Genomic DNA, 8,317 nt, shown 5'->3' with positions numbered 1-8,317 from the left:
TTGATCTCTCATGGACTAGAGAGGTGAATTAGCATTTATATTAATATTGTGTTTCTTTTGCTCATGTATTCCTGATTTTATCACTCTATGAATATTAAACATTATTAGGCACATAGATTCTCCATGACTATTTTACATTTCTGCAGAGCTCAGGTCCTCTGAGGAAAGGCATTTATAGCTATTATATTTAAGGATGTTTGTATAAGGTGACATAATATCACCTCACTAAAATGTAGAAATGTCTCTCTCCCTGAAGATGGTCTAGGTTGATAGGGTAAAGTCTTCTTCATCCTCTGGAGAGGATTTGCTTATATTATGGAGTGGAAATGTTTCTCTTTACAGAGGGGACACGGGAAGGTAGCTTTATATAAGGTCAGAGTTTCCTAATTGGGAGATTCCTCTCCTTTAACGCACCCTGCTGCATGGGTTGATAGCATCTGGTTTCTCTTAGTATTGGTTGGGTTATCATTGGCTCCCTATTGGAGTATTCCTGCCTTAGTCCATGGATTTGGAATTTCTGAAAATGTTGGGAAAGAATAAACTCCCATTCTGTCAGTCTTCCCAATAACTTACCTATGGTTTCACTGACAAAGAGAATTGGGAGAAGAAATGAAAAACACGTGATGTCAGCCTTCTGTTTACACTGCCTGTCCAGAGAAGGGCTGTGTGCTTGCTCTTTTCTTTTTTGTTTAATCCTAATAGCGAGACCATCAGGGCATGAGCCTTGACTTCTAGAAATAAGCCTAGAGTCCCGCATTTCTCTTCATTCTTGAAGATACAGAGGTACAAAGTAACAACTCTGCATAAATAAGCCTGCTTTATAGCACCAGACTGCACTGGATTTTGTTAATGTAATACACCTCTAATGGGATTTAATTGGAGATTAAAGATAGATTTACAGAAGATAAAATTAGTAAGATCCACATCTTTCTGACTCTAGAGTCAATATCCTAATGTTTAGGGAACTTGTAGAGAAGGAGGGATATTGATTTTCAGTGTCCCCAAATCAATGGAAATTCTCCTCCTCTTCTTTTCTGTGCATTTCCTCTGAAGAAATGAGTCTTTCAAGAAATTTTTTTTTCTACAAAATCAAAGTAGCTGAGCTATACAAAAATTGCAGGGTATTAGTACTTCTTAATAGAAGATAAATAGATTTTTGTCCTAATGATTCCTTATAATCTAGTTAATAGAGGTATTTATTTAATATATTCATATAATACAATTATGTGTTTCTCCTTAATTCACTTTTCTTTTCCTTTTTAATGTTGAGTATTTGAAAAAGGCGCCTCAAAAAGTGTAAAAGAAGTATCAAAGATCTTCTTTTTAGATGTTAGATGTTTCCTTTTTGAGAAACAAATGAATTAGAAGCTTGTTTAATCCTTTGAGATGCTTTTCAATATTTTTCAGATGCTACTGATACAACTAAGGGATGCTTTTGTGTCTTACGAGCACTTGCTACATCTTCTGCTGCTGAGAAATGTTGGTTCACTTGTTGAACCCTGTTGAGTTAGTCATTGGTGTTAAAACCAGAAACACTTCTTTCCAACTCTTTTCAGGGCTTTCCTCACATCTTGGTTCCTCAGGCTGTAGATGAGGGGGTTTAACATGGGGATCATAACCCCGTAAAACACAGAAGCCATTTTTTCTTGCTCTTGAGACTCTGTTGCACGATGGTGCAGATACATGTAAGACAGCGTCCCTTAGAAAATGGTGACAGCTGTCCCATGGGAAGTGCACGTCGAGAAGGCTTTCTTCCTCCCTGAAGCAGAAGAGATCTTCAGGATGGCGATCAGGATAAATGTGTAGGAAAAGATGATGACTGACACAGTGAATGTCATGTTAAACCCCACAAGGACTGTTAGCATCATGTTGCTGAAGTAAATATCGGAGCATGAGAGGGCCAGAATTGGGGGTGCATCACAGAAAAAGTGATTAATTTTATTGGATTTGCAAAAGCTCAGTGAGAAAATAAAACTTACATTTACAGAGGCATTTAGGAAACCTACGAAGTATGATCCAACTAACAGGTGAATGCAGACCCTCCGGGACATGATTCTTGGATAGTGGAGAGGGTTACAGATGGCCACATAACGGTCCACTGCCATCGCAGCCAGGATGTAGCTGTCACTTGTTATAAAAGCCCCATAGACTAGTAATTGCACCATACAGCCTATGAATGAGATGGATTGTTCTGTTCCTACAAGGTTTTGCAACATCTTAGGAGTGATGGCAGAGGTGTAGCAGAGATCAACAAAAGCCAAATTTTGGAGGAAAAAGTACATGGGGGTGTGAAGGGAAGAGTCAGTCTTGATGAGGAGGATCATGCCAATGTTACCCACCACGGTGACCATATAGATCATTAGAAATATTGTGAAGAGGACACACCAAGACTTGTGTTGACCAGTGAATCCCAGGAGAATGAATTCAGCTACTTCAGTGCCATTGTTCTGTTCCATGGTTGGCAAAATTAAGAATCAGCTGAAAAGGTGCAAAAAAAAGACCAGAGAAAGTTAAGAGGACTGTGATCATTTACCTAATTGTGAAACTCGAAATGGTACAGTATTTAATTTCACAGTTAAGTCAGAGAATAATTTTCATGACATAATTGACTTAGATTTTAAAGGCTGAACCTTGATACCTGACTTAGATATTTTCATCTGTAATTAGGGGAAGTGGTCATGGACCATTGTCTATGTTCTCAGAATTCAGAGTGATTGGTATTTCACAAACATATCAATTCAGGAACAAGTGAGATATGCTTAAATATGCTTTTATTTAATTATGCTTTTGTATGCATTCTATATTTTAATTAGAAATCCAAGTTTGTTTAAGTAATAATGACTTATTTGAATTCTTGACATATCCACAGAGTTCTATCTGATCTTGCTCCCCTTTATCTCTACATTCTCATTTTATCCCTTACCTCACCCTTAGGAACTGTTCTCTGCCATGATGGACTCATGGACCTGTAGCAGTCCATAAACCTTTATGGAAGTGTTTATCAAAGTATAGATGGCAAAGAATAACTTTCTTTGTAAAATTTCCAAACTGTTGTGGCTTAATATTTTTGTAAATGTCAGTAAAAAAATTCTTAGCATTGTCAAAATTCTGTAACAGTTTTATATGCTCCATCTCACTTCTCATCACTGCCCCATCATAGAGTGGAAACAGAAAGTCCAAGGACTGGTGCCGGTCCATGGACCACACATTGAGTAGCACTGCTCTATGACGTCCATCCATCCTGATTTACCTGCGTGCTTTCCTAGTGATGAATAGCAGACTGCCTCCAATTTGTCTTCACTACAAATAACTCAGTATGATAAATTTTCTAGGGTGTTATAGTAGGGGCAAAAATTTTGAGTCTGAGGGTATGCACATATTTAACTTGACCAATTATTCCAGATCATTTTCCTTGATGGATGTGTTAGCATACACTCCTAATTGTGCATGGAGGTTCCTATGTCCTCACATGCTAGTGAACATTGGTATTTTCCTAATACTATTTTTGGTCAGGAAAATAGATATAAACTGCTATCTAATTTTTATTTTTTCCCTAACCTAAAATTACTTTGCTCACTGTCTAATATTCTTAGAATTTTGGGTTTCTATTTTTCTGTAAATTGCCTGTTAATACTTTTTCCAAATGTTTCTATGATTCAATTTACGAAGGCTCTTTTTAATGTAGATTTGAATACTTTGATGTTGACTTGACAAAGATTTTTTTCACATTCTATCTATTATCTTGATCTTTGGTATTTTTCACAGATCAGAAGTCCTTAAATTTAAAACAGTAATTCATCATTTTTGTCCTTATAGTTTTTCCTTCTGAAAAAAAAAAAAATGACAAAGTCCATTCCTGCCTCTAGCTCATATACCCAGGAGAGTTAGATGTAATAATAAAATTTATTTTCTTCTTTATACTGGGTGGCTGGTACATAATATTTGAGCCATAATATTTCATAGCATACATGCAATTAGAAAATAGTTATTTTGTATTTACTCAATTTTTTTCTAGAAAAAGCAGACTAAGTGGGCAGAGAATGATAGTAACTCTTGTGTGTGTGTTTGTGTGTTTGCATGTGAAATATTAAAATACTATTTATCTTTTTTTGGGAAACAAGTTCTTTAATGGTTCCCAGGGTTTTTTCTTCCAACAAATTTGAAGGATTTAAAAATTATAATATTCAAACATAATCAATTTGTTAGCTTCTAAGTCATTTTTTGGGCTCCAAAATCACTACAGATGGTGATTGCTGCCATGAAATTAAAAGACGCTTACTCCTTGGAAGAAAAGTTATGACCAACTTAGATAGCATATTAAAAAGCAGAGACATTACTTTGCCAACAAAGGTCCGTCTGGTCAAGGCTATGGTTTTTCCAGTGGCCATGTATGGATGTGAGAGTTGGACTGTGAAGAAAGCTGAGCGCCTTAAAATTGATGCTCATTTATACATTAAACAATTACTAGGGTCTCAAAGAGGCTCTAGTAAGTAGTTATTCTCTTCCTTTCCCAGGATCTGGACAAACTGAGACATAAAAGATAGTGAGTAGGTAGAAACCATGTCACCTTTAGATACCTGGGGAAAGACTTTTATGTTTCTGAGTGAAATACTTGTTGCTGAAAGACACTGTAAGTAGACAGGCTCGTCCACTCAGTCTTGGCGGCAGTGACCGGGGCACGCCTCTTGCACTTCCTGGGGAAGCATCTCTGAAATGCAGGGGCACCAGGCTTCAGCAGGCTGGCTGCTCCTGCGGATAAGGGGGAGCAGAGCATGCCAGCTTGTCTTCAGGTTTACTAGTCAGACACATCACTCCATCTTTCTAGGAACCGTGTGAATAAAGTGGTGTTGGAATGGCCATGATTACACAAAGTCAGCTCCCTTGGCAGGAGAGAAACAGCAGAAGCATGGAAAAATTATTTTCCACCAACAATCAAGATGAAGTTGTATCAACATGATATTCCCCTTCAAATTATTTTCAATGATGTGCTAAAGAGAATTTTATGCCCACTTTCACAAACTTATAAAATTTATCTAGAAGAGAAAAGAGCTAAAAAATAGTTAAGATGATTTCAGTAGTCTAAAAGGAAGAACTTGTTCTATGAGATATCAGAATTGATTATAAAGCAATAATAATAAAGACAGTGTGGTACTGGTGTGAAGGTAGATAAACAGACCAATGGAACTGAGGAAAGAAAAACCATAAACAGATGTTCAAGTCTCTGGAAGCTCAATGTATGAAAATCATAGCTGGTCCATCAATGAAAAACGGTCCAGTAAATTGTGGTCTACACATACTTATACATGTGAAAAAATTATATTGCTTTTCTACTGTACATCATATCCAAATAGATTAAAAACTTAAATTACAAAGCTATGAGACTAAAACACAACAGAATGTCTATGACTTAACTATGCAGTGGAAATTTAAATAAGACATAGGGTCACAAAATGTAAAACATTGAAAATTCAACTATATCAAATGTAAAGATAGAAACATTATTAAAAAAGGAAAGACCAGACACTGACTGAAAATTACTCAGGTAAATTGGTTTGAAGCACATATAAATGTTAAAGAATTCATATCCAGTGTATTTAAGTAATTTCTACAAATTGCTCCAAGGGAAAATATCACAAAACTTATAATCAGGACAATTATAGAAGGAAAACTTAAATGGCCAATAGAAATATGGATATATGCACAACTTAATAGTAATCAGACAATTGTATGTTAATACTGCATTGAAATGTAATTCTATACTCTTCAGTCTAAAATGTAAATTTTAGGTGAGAATGTGGTGGGAATGTAAATTAGCACATTCATATTGGAGACAAATTTGGATATATTAGTAAATAATATATGTCTCTGTATGGTCCAGAATTTCCAATATAGGTACATATGCTAGATAAATATTTGACCACATAAGCAAGGATGCAAAGATACACATAACCATACATATGCATGTAAGTATATGTATGAATATGTGCATATGTAAGTATATACACAGATTATTCATAGCAGTATTCTTGAACATGGAAAAAAATTATTTATTAAATGAATCAGCGAGAATAGACTGTGTGCTTAGGTTGCTCAGTCATGTCTGACCCTCTGCAACGCCCTGGACTATAGCCCCACCGGTCTCCTCTGTCCATGGAATTTTTCAGGCAAGAATACTGAAATGGGTTGCCATTTCCTACTCCTGAGAATCTTCCCAACCCAGGGATTGAATCCACGTCTCTTGAGTCTCCTACATTGGCAGGCAGATTTTTACCACTAGCACTACCTGGGAATCACATGTAAATTCACTAAATTGGAGCAATGCTGTCTGTGTGGATAAATGTCTCAAAGAATGTGCTAAGTAATTAAAAAAAGCAAGTTTCAGAAGTTAGATGGAGGCTACATGAGTGGTTCTTATCTTAAATATATTTTTATGCACCTTAAATATTGTGCAATGACAGAAGTTCCTCACAAAAACCACACATCCCCATACATCAGTAGAGGGCTCCTTCCTCTGCTTTCAGTAACGCCAGGCAGCGCTGTGGCTCCACAGATGCAATGGTCACTTTGGACTAAGAATGGGCCTTTAGTGGTGGGGAGTGTAGGAAACCAAACCTGTGGTTGATGTGGACAATCTGGTTCTTTGAAATACCTTGAGAATTGAACAGAGTAGGATAATTCTGTCGTGAAGGAGCAAGAAAACAATTCTCTCCTTTCAAATTTCAACGTTGAGGGAGGGCTAAACATTATAAGTGTTAGCTACTGCTTCAGGAAAATTTGCTGTGAAATAGACTAAATGCAACCCTTTCAAGGCGGCTTCCATCCTGTGGGTGACAGCATTCATCAGAGGAAGCTAGCATAGGTCATGAGTCCACTTAAACTAGAATCTTTATGCCATAATGACACTTACCACATTAACTTAATCTATTTGAATTCAAGTAAAATGTATGATATAAGGGGGTATTTTTAAAGAGTTATGAAACATCAGTCAAGGCATAAAACATACATGCACACACTTAAACCAAGTACCTGAGCATTTTGGACCTGCTTAACCGATACTGAACCCTGACGCTTTTGAAGCTTCATTTGCAGTCATGACTGTGCAGCAGAAGGGAGACAGACCGACCTGGAGCTGAATTCTGGTTGCACATTTAGAGACAATACATGTAATCCTTTAGTCCTCTGTCCCACTCCCTATAAAACTGAGAGCACGGATGACCTACAAGGCAGTGATGTCCACTGTAACACCATGTACATTAGCATCAGATTGGAAATAGGGTTTAATAAATCATTGGAAATAGGGTTTAATAAATCAAAGTAGATACATGAGTCAATACATAATCTAAAAAGTATGAGATAAACACATACTCTCGCGGAAAGGTGCTCATGTTTCATTATCAAATGAACAAAGCATGTTTCAGAATAATATGCAGAGCTGGACCCTTACGAAAGAAAATTTTCTTTCACGCTCACTCTCATTTTCCTTATTTATCCATGGAAAAGTTCAGGAAGAATTCACACCAAATTTCTAATGGTTGTCTTTGGGCATGGGAGTGCGGAGAGAGAATCCTTTAAACTAATAAACTTTGTCCCCTTTTCTTTTTAAAATAGCTTTAATTGCTTTCAAGATTAATAAAATAGAGTAAGAGAAAGAAGCTAAGTCTGCTTTGTAATGATGACCGAGTGAGGTGATTTATATAAAGTTCTAAGCACAAGACCAGGCTTTGAATGGGCACTCAAAACTGGTTAAAATAACACATGCAAATAATGCACTAAAGTCATTTGTGATGCATTCACTCACTCAGTTAATCTTTCAATCATCTGTTCACTCATATCCTTCTTGGGCAACACTCAGCTGATTTCACTCCATTTTTCATTACGCCACCAGGGATGAAGCCTTTATTCCTGGTCTTGGGGTGAAACTTACTAGAACATGGGCTCTGACCCTTTGCTCCACCATTTCCAGCACACACTGGGATGACACACGGCTGATTTTGAAAAACGGGCTGACCTCTGTTTTACTTACATGAAAGCTGCGTCCAGATTTTCGTTCTGCAGCTGGTAAAGGCTGATTGGCCATCAAGGTCTCTGTGCGCCTCCTTCTACCTGGGAGTTTAGAGTTGGAGCCCAAGGGATCAATACTCGCTCCCTTGAGAACCTGAGCTTCCAGGGGCTATGATGGAATTGGGATAAACAATGTTAGTAGTGATTTTCAGCTGAAGAACATTTAAGCTTTCTCTAGAGAAGATACATTTAATCATGTTACTGTCATTAGGGATCCTCTGTGTGTGTGTATGTATGTGTGTGTTGCCTTATTATT

At 37.1% G+C, this 8,317-nt stretch overlaps 1 pseudogene; it reads right to left on the bottom strand.

Annotated features, from left to right (window-relative positions):
- Positions 1-1,520: 1,520 nt before the first annotated feature.
- LOC122703262 lies at positions 1,521-8,074 on the bottom strand (annotated as a pseudogene).
- Between the last annotated feature and the right edge of the window lie 243 nt (positions 8,075-8,317).

Source organism: Cervus elaphus, chromosome 1 (genome assembly GCF_910594005.1).
Source record: "Cervus elaphus chromosome 1, mCerEla1.1, whole genome shotgun sequence".
Taxonomy (NCBI): Eukaryota; Metazoa; Chordata; class Mammalia; order Artiodactyla; family Cervidae; genus Cervus; species Cervus elaphus.
The sequence above is the reverse complement of the archived record's forward strand: the minus strand, read 5'-3'. Positions and strand labels throughout refer to the sequence as shown.